Raw genomic sequence first — 9263 nt, 5'->3', positions numbered from 1 at the left:
TAATTAAAAAACGCCAACATTTTAAATTTTAAAAAAACCCAAAAAATTTCTTTTATAGGAAAACATTTATGTGTCTTTTTGTTCTGTGTTCTATATATACCTAACCTCACACAGAAAAGCACAACAGGACAAAAGAAATACAATATTTGCACTCTTTCTCTTGTCCAGTGTGCTGTCACTCAAAGTAGGTCACAGGTACGAGAGAGTAAAACAGAGGAAGTGTTTTACCCCCCCTCCAGCACTCTTTAATAAACACTGGGGACCTGCTGTGCCAGAAGTGATGGCTCAGAACCCTGTTGTAGCTTTCAAGGGGTTTCTCTCCCATGAACTTACACAAATTGAAGCTATATAAGCTTTTGACATTCAGAATTCTGCAGAAAATACCAGTGTGTAAATTCATGTCATATGGATAACTTTTTCTCTATCTAATTTTGAACCTAAGAATCCCCTGCCCAACCCAGTTTCACCTGGCAATCTTGGTCCTTGAAGTTGAAGTGACAATTAATAGGTATTTCCAGTTCAGTGTTTCTTCTATCTTGCATTTTTCTACCATATTTCCATCATTCTTCTTTCAGCCATCTCCCTGTGAGGACAAAGGGTTCTTTTACATACTCTGCTTTTTATTTTGCTTTTGAGCAGGCTTTTGACAGGAGTCTGCACCACCTGCCAGAAACTGTTCTCAACTTTCCCCAGTTCCACTACATCTTCATTTTTCCCACAGTGGTAAAGTTGATGCATCTTTGTTTTGATTTCCACCTGTTAACCGCAGGATCTCTTCTATCTAATTAATTGTCTCATTTCAACATCGTAACAGACTGGTCAAAGCTACTAAATAAAAACAAATTTGGGACTGATTTTTTTGCACATGTATTAATATTCTCCCCCAGATACCCTGTTTGTGAATATCTACTGCAAAACTTTTTAGTCAGCTATTGCTTTAAGTGCCCAAATACAAAAATTTTGCCAGCTTGCCTTTTGTCCTTTATTCTAAATCAGTTATGTTAACATCAGCTTTTTCCACAGATCTTTGAAGGATTTCACTGTTTATCTCATATTACTGTGAAATTTGACCACTAGTTTTCCATCTTCTAGCTAGTTCATTACAATATGAATAACTCCTGTCATGTTCCATTGACTGGAATTAGGGCTTCAAAATAAGGAAATACCAAATTTGAAAATTTCAGTATTTCTATTTCCTGTGCAATCTCCATATGACAAGGTCTTCAATGTAATCTCCTGCTTAAGTCTTCCAAAGTTTCCCTGTCTAGTCACAGCAAAAAATCAGCCAGAGCTCTGCAAGGATGTTGCATCTTCTTAACATTCCTACAGATATGGAAGATGAGTACTGAATGATGACAAAGGTTAAGTATGGGAAAATGTAGTGTTGAACTTTGCCTTGAGAACCTCCAGTCTGCATTTGTCTTGATGACATCAACAATCCTGTTAGAATCCTGTTTCAGTAAAATTTGTCCTGGATGTCAATAGCTGTGGTTTTTATATTTATTTCTATGTTCATCCTTATTTTCTGGTAAGAAATTTGCAGGTACGCTTAGTGTGTTTTGAATAGTGACGGTGCTGTGTCATGGCATATACTTAAAAAAACAAACTAATAGATGCCTCAAATTAAAAGATCCATTTGATTTACTGTGTACATCAGCTTCAAGCTTTATGACCTTCTCCCATTTCTCACAGCCACCAATACTATTAAAGATGTGAAAATTAATGAACAAATGCAAAGGACTAATGTCATAGTGAGGAATGTCATGACAAAGCACATCCTGATTTTAATAATCTGTTGCAACTCCTACATTTTGGGCAGCAAACATAACTTGGGTACACAATAAACACTGCACGCTGTATACACAACGTTGATTAGCTGCTCACAAGTGAGCACTCCCCATTCTCTGTATGGAATAAATAATATAAAGCTATATAATTAAAGGCTACATTGTAATGAACATATAAAGAACACCAGAATGAAATAACAAAAACAATTTTGATGAAAACTTTCATAATCTGACAGCTTTACAGTACAGATTTATTAAAAAATATATATTCACTTAAATAGTTGACTTAATTATAAATGTTTATGAACACTTTTTCAGAGAATTGTCTGAAGTCAGCAAATACCCAACAGCCCAAGCTGGCTGGTCCTAAATAGTGTAAGTAAATTTCCTTGACAATAGTTCCCTGCAGTTATTAATGCTATATTTGGAGATTTTCCACTGAAAAAATTTTGACAGTTATTTAAAACTGAACCTTCCCAAGGAATCATAGTGAAGACAATACATTATTTTTTTCATTAAAGTTTTTCAGTTAGCCATGAGCTAATGTTTGTCAAAGCAAGTATCACACTAAAATAAGAACAGAGGGAGGGAAAGGGAAGGTTGGTGAGAAGATGGGATTGACAGGGGTTAAGTGAGTGAGGACATCCAAAAAACATGTCTGACATGATTCAGACCAAGGATTTGAATCACCATATGAGTATGATTTAGGACTATTATTGGATGAGTTGACTGTAGTTTGTGTTGGTGGTGTTGTCCCATTTTTAGTAAATAGTTTCATGTCTCCAAAGATAGAGAGAAGAATATTTTCTCTATGGCTATAGACATAGACATGTGACAAGGACATTCATCTGGACCATGGAAAGTTAAGTCCAGGACTGAATAGAAAGTGCTGATTCAACACTGTTGAAAAGTTTGTTTTCTCTTCATTGTTCAATGAGGGAATAAAATTTAGTGTCTCCTCACCTGTTACCTGGTGAACAGCTTATTCACCTGGTCTGTGGGTGCCTCATATTGAAGTATCTCACTTACGTTATGCAGAGTGAAGATGCAAGCTTTTGTACCACCAGTGACACACCTAATTCCTGTATTCTAGGTTTGAGAACTAGATTTTATTTTGAAAAGGCCTGTAGGTTAGTTTGTCAGTCATGAATACTTTTTTTAAAATTTAAATCTCACATCATTTGACTTAATATTGTAATTTGGCAAGTGATATTTATGAGCACTTGAGAAACTAGAAACTTATTTTTGGTCCAAAGGTAGTTGGGGTAAGCTTATGTATAGAGGTTCTACTGTAGCTTGTTTAGATAGTTGGAATCAGTTATGAAAACAGAGATTCTAGCTCAGGAATCTTAAACACACCAGTGATCTCAGACATGCTCCAAGGCAACTAGTCTAGACTGAAGTTCATGTTAACATAGTTAACTAGTTAAATAGTTAACATGTTAACTAGTATTATTATAACAAAACAAAAAAATAGTTGAGATCTTTCAGCTAATGTTAGGGCATTATCTGAAAGAAAAGCTATGGATTTCTAGAGAAAAATCTAGGACAAAATTAAAAATTGTTAAAAATAAGCTATCCTATAAGGGGAGAAAAGATAGGGGAGCAAAAAGAGAGAGAACATGTAAAAAAAAAAGATAAAAAGAGATGAGATGCAGAGAAAATGCTTGGTAAATTATGTAGAGCTGAAGACAAGAACAATGTGAAATGTATCTACAGAGGAGCAGAAATCATCCTTCCTGAGATTGATTCAAAACACAGGGAGACAGCTCAGGATAACTGGGGGAGAGGAGACGGAAATAGTAGAGATTGAGTCTATGGAAATAAGGGCTTATAGTAAGGAATAAAGTCTTTCAGAGATGAATAAATCTGTCAGAACTCAGGAAGAGTTAGGAGAAAGGATGTCTGAAGTTGATGCAAAGGCTGAATAGTGGTGGGTGACAAAAAAGAATTGTAATTACTGGAATTAAAAAATAAACAATGACAGGTAATAAAAAGTCATCATTCATAGCCAGCACTAGTCAGAGATTAGCCTGTACTTCACTGAATTTCCATATTGTTACAGTAATTCAAAACTACTTCTGTTTTTCTGATGTGCACAGACTGAAAAAGAAGAAAGTGTGAGGAAATGTGCAGCACGCTGACTTTGAACATTAGCATAACCCAGTTACAGGCACAAAGATAAATGAGTACTTAATGTCAGGTTTCAGGGAGAATAATTATATTTGGGTAGAGAATCAAAGGCAAATGAAAATGAGAATGTGAAAATGAAAACAACTCTTGAGGAGCAACAAAATCTAAAGAGGTAAATTGTTCTAAAAATGCGAAACCAGCATAAACTCATGCCAGTGTCATAAAAAAACTGGCATGTGAAATCACAGACCCTGTACCAGGGACTATTTAATTGTAATGTCTAGTGGGAGTCATGCAAGAGAAAAAAAGACCAATTTAGATATATTTCTCAATTTCGTGCGTATATTAGAACAAGCTATAGATGAGGGGAATAATTAAAGACATAAGAAAATAATAAATGAGGTAAACTTCAACATGTGTTTCCCAAATGCAGATGTTCTCAAAGATCTTTGAAAAGGTAACTTCCTTGATAAGGAAATTCTTTTCGAAGCCGAAAGAGATATTGTAGCTTTTGTTTCTATCTACTTTGGTAAGGGATTTGCTGCAATGGCACAAAGGAAATTCCATCTGAAACTGGAGGAGGTGGGGATTAGCAGAGGAACTGAGTGTTGAACAAAGGGATGGCTCAAGAAAGACAGTGATTGAGGAAGATAGTATCTGGCTGGAAAAAGGCTTTTAAGGAAATGTCTCAGTTTATAGTATTTACAAAAGTCTGAATTAAAGCTCTAATAGGAAAATTCCAACCTTATTGCAAGCATTATGGTAAACCAGTAGGTACTGGAAATCAACATAATTACAGAGGAAGACTGGAATCACTGTCCCAAATCTGAATAACTATGATGATCAAAAAATCTCTGTGGGGGGATCTCTGTTGAAGAAAATTAATTTAAACCAGAGGAGATGCCAAAAATGGCTACTGGGTGACAAGGAAAGAAGGAAGCCTATGATATATGAGGAGACTTAAGGAATTGAGACTCTTAAAATCAAAAAAAGATAATAAAGAAAATAATTTCTGCTCATAAATAGAAAAAAAAAAAAAAGGAAGAAGAAATGAAGCTAATAGAAAGCCCACAATGCCATACATAAAAGGATATAGTGAGAAAAATATGATATTTTCACTAAATGGGCTTTTGATTTTTGGGCAGATTTCCATGGTTAAAAACCTTATTTATAACATGGAGGTAGAAAAACACACAGAAACAGAAGAGTTGCTGTTCCTTGCCACAGCAGGACACCACACTTGCCTGGAGGAAGACCAGGCAGTCTTACAGGTTATATATTATATTACTGCCTGTTTGATGTGTGGTCAAAATTAATCTGGCAGCTATGATTCAAAATTATCTACCATTAAAGGCTATTAATGTGGAAAACATCTATTACATTTAGTATCATTTAAGAAGGGACAACATTTATCTTCTTTTTGAGGCACTGTGTCATTTTGACTTATAGCAGATCCCTGATTATGCTACCCCAGTGCCAGCACTGGATTATTAGGAAGTTTATTTTGATTTTGAAATGCCAAAATCTGACTGCCACACCAAATCTGAATGTGACCTGTTTTGATCTGACTGAGATTACAGGACAAAATAAAAGTTTTCGTTGGCACACCTTCCCCTTTTCCTCAGCCATACACAATACAAAAGAACTTTGTTCCAAGCTACCTGAGCTCCTGGTTTGTACTCCTAAAAGTTCATTGATGTAATTTATAAAACCAAGACTGTTGCCTTGAGCTCATTCAGGCTAAAAATATTTTTATTATTATTGGCAGGCCCACAAATACTGCAGAAAAGACATTATATCTACCTGAGCTCATAGCCCTCTTTAAAGGACAAGGTTTTTTTCAATTTGATCAATTCATGTACTATTCACACAGTTCTTTAGATATTTGATTTTAAGTGCCTAAATGCATAAAAATTAATATTATAGTTTTGCATTTCAGCTGGAGGTGAGTTCATTATATTAGTTCCTGGAAGACATAGTGCTCCCATGTGACTTTTCTATTTAACACTGAGAAAAAAAATCTGTGGTACTTAATGACTAATTTATAATTTTTAAAATGTACACTTTTGACAGGTTTTAAGTAGTTTGCTAACCCATTCTGTGACGTTTTTGGCTATGAGTGTATTCCAGATATCAGGCCAAATAGGTGAATAGAAAAAAGAATTATGCTGACTCCAGATGTGATGACTTGAATGTCAGCAGCATTTGTTACTTGTAGCTCATCCTTTGATGTCTTCAGTCTGCAGCTTCCAGACACTGAAGAACACTCACTTAGGAAAGTAAAAGTCAAACCTGACTTGTGAGGTCAGAATGAATTGATTCCATTCACTACAGGACAGAAATGATTGCCATGAATATGCCCACATTTAAATTCAAATTTTTCTTAACCTTTATTTTTACTCTCTCAATAATATTTAGGATATAAACCCAGAAAATGCACATGCATGCCAGATGTTGACATAACATTTGTCAGCAAATTTTTAAAATCGTTACTTCCTTCTATATTAAAAAAGAGAAGCAACAAATGGAGGAAATCTTATTTTCTACACTGATTTTGTGCCAATATCCTTTATAAAATGTAAGTCTAATAGTACACTGGCAATAAATTATTTTAAGCATTTACTAAGAAGGCACGTATATACAATCCTAGATGAAGAACTGGGGTATCTTTGTTCTACTGCCACCTTTCTCACTTGTTGTGGTCATCTTCAACAGAGGTGTTTGCGTTGGTCAAACATAGCTGCTATCTAAATTTCCTGCCTACTTCCTCATCTCTCTGCCTGGAAGGACATGCTGTTTGTGAGAAATTGAGCAGCCTCATCTGGTAGGTGAGATGTTTGCTGGCATTCAGGTGCTCAAAATACCCCTACAGTGTGAATTCAGCTACCTTAATTTAGTTTTAAAATACAGTTTCCATGCAGCCTCATTAAGGAATGCAATTTCCCTGCTTTTCACTCTCCTTGAACTTAATTAAGTAGGTTATTCAAGCTACATGCTCCCAAGGAGGAGAAGACCATTATATGTCAGAGGCAAAAATACTTCAAATAACTTTTGTGTCACTTTTTCTAGACTTTTACAGAATATAAAACGATTTTTCTGTTCAGACTTGAGTTAAAAATGTGTTTGGATTCTTATTCTTACAGCAATTAAATTATTTCTGATATGTTTGGGTTTGATTTTTTAAATTTTTTTTTCTTATATACTGATTTATTTTCCCCCTTTAATGCTATGAGAATAAGGAAAAATAAAGTTGCAGGAAGACCATGAAGAGTAATGCGCTTGAATCACTCTGGATATTAAAATCTGTTGGAGATTCTTCATAGTATTTTAACCTGACCAAAGGTAAAAGTAATTATGAACATTATAATGATTTCAAAATACTTGACGGTGACATTTCATCTGTAGTGATTAGCATGGGGCTTACAATAACAAGCATTACGTCATTTATCCTTTAAGCCAGCAGGGGCATTTTGTACTTTCCAGGATGGCAACATGATATACTTCATTTGTTCTTAATCCTGATGAAGCTGTAGCCATAAATAATAGGTATATTTCAGGACAAAGAGACCACATTTAATAATCCAATTAATTTTGCAATCTACAGAACTACTTCATTCTTTGAAACAAAGACAATTTGAACTTATTTATAAGGGAATGTTTATTGCTTCTCAACCACATCCTCAGTAGGTGTTAATATATGTGGCAATGTAGAAGCAAATTCTTTCAGTAAAATTTAATGCTTGCAATAGAGAAAGGTATTTTAAATATGTTTCCTCTCCCACACTCTCAGAAGAGCTTTGATAGATTTCATGTTAAAAGAGAAAAGCTTAAAAGATGTCACACATAAAATTTATAATAATATGTAAAATTGAGTAAAACCCAGTAAGACAGAAAGTTAAGTGTTAAGGATAGAGGTATGATGCTAATATCAATTAAGCCATTGCATGCATACAAGAATTACAAAAGAAAAAAAAAACCCTCTTTTGGTTCTGCCTGTAAAAATGAAAGCATGTAAAATAAATGCTTTTTCTAATTAACAATAGAAACATTTAAAAAACAAAGTACAGAAAATGGATGTTGTATTATAATGGAGCAGCACTATTTCTATTTTTGGTGAAGAACTGATATTTTGCAATCATTCTCCTTCAGGTTCATTATAAGGTGATGGATGGTGTGTTCAATCATGGTCTTCTAAAGACTAATTAATTCTGGGATTATTGCATAAAGGATATCTAGATTCACTGATTCTATTTATTTCACTTTTTCAATAGAGGACATATATTTAAATTATTTTTTGTAACTTTAAATTTAGCTAAACCTGCTCTCCTATTTCAATTTACTATGCCAGATAGCCACTGAATAAGAAGCTTCTCTTTGGATTATCTCTAATTTTTTTACCCAAATTCTGAAGTAAAAAAAATTAGGAAAACTAAATTAATGTAAGTTACATTAGGGTATTAAACAACAGTTATGTCATAACTTAATTTGACCTAAGATTTTCCAAGTAGGTATTCACATCACTGTTTTGTCAAGTGTAGTAGCTGCCTAATTTATAGATTAGATATATTCACTGAAGTAACAGAAACTGACAGGTTTTTTGAGTTTGAAGCATCAAGGAACAGACTTTTGCTACCATCTGGAAGAATGTTTAATAAGGCATAAAATGTTCCAAAATCAAAACATTGAAAAAGAAGCATCTAGAAAACCTTAAGATAATTCTAAATTTCTCAATAAATCATGCTTTGTAGCTAGTGTCCCTCGAGAAGAAAGGTACTGATTCCAATGGAATACATGTTCTGATAGCCTAAGAATTTTTGATAGAATTGCAAAATTCTATCAAAGCACAGAGGTTGCTTTCCAAAACAAGATTTTTTGTATAAAATTAAGGTACAAAGATAACAGCAGTCAACCTGGCAACACCAGTATTTAATCTAATTTAAATGGGAAGAAGAAAAACATATCCACCTTTTAAAATTGCTTGCATGCCCACAGACACAAAAAAAAATCTGTATCTAGCTGTTTTGTAAATATTTTTTACTGAATATTTATACCTTCTCTCCTTTACAAACTTGTGAAACCAAAGCCAGGTTATTCCATGATTTTTCAATTACAAATCACAGTTTGCAAAAAGAGTCATATTTCAAGTTACCAACACAAAGTATTGATTTTGATGGACTAAAATTATATTCTGCTAGTTGAGCTAAGAATCAGGGCAATAATTTTTTTTTCCTTTCAAGCAAACAGAAGTTTGTTCTACCTCTTCAGTCTGGCAGAGAGGCATTAAATTGTTTTAAAGTTCTGGAGTGACTTTTGAAATATTTAGAGGATGATCCTATTAGAAAC

The sequence above is a fragment of the Passer domesticus genome, chromosome 5 (assembly GCF_036417665.1).
Source record: "Passer domesticus isolate bPasDom1 chromosome 5, bPasDom1.hap1, whole genome shotgun sequence".
In the NCBI taxonomy this organism is placed as follows: domain Eukaryota; kingdom Metazoa; phylum Chordata; class Aves; order Passeriformes; family Passeridae; genus Passer; species Passer domesticus.
Note: the sequence above shows the minus strand (reverse complement) of the source record.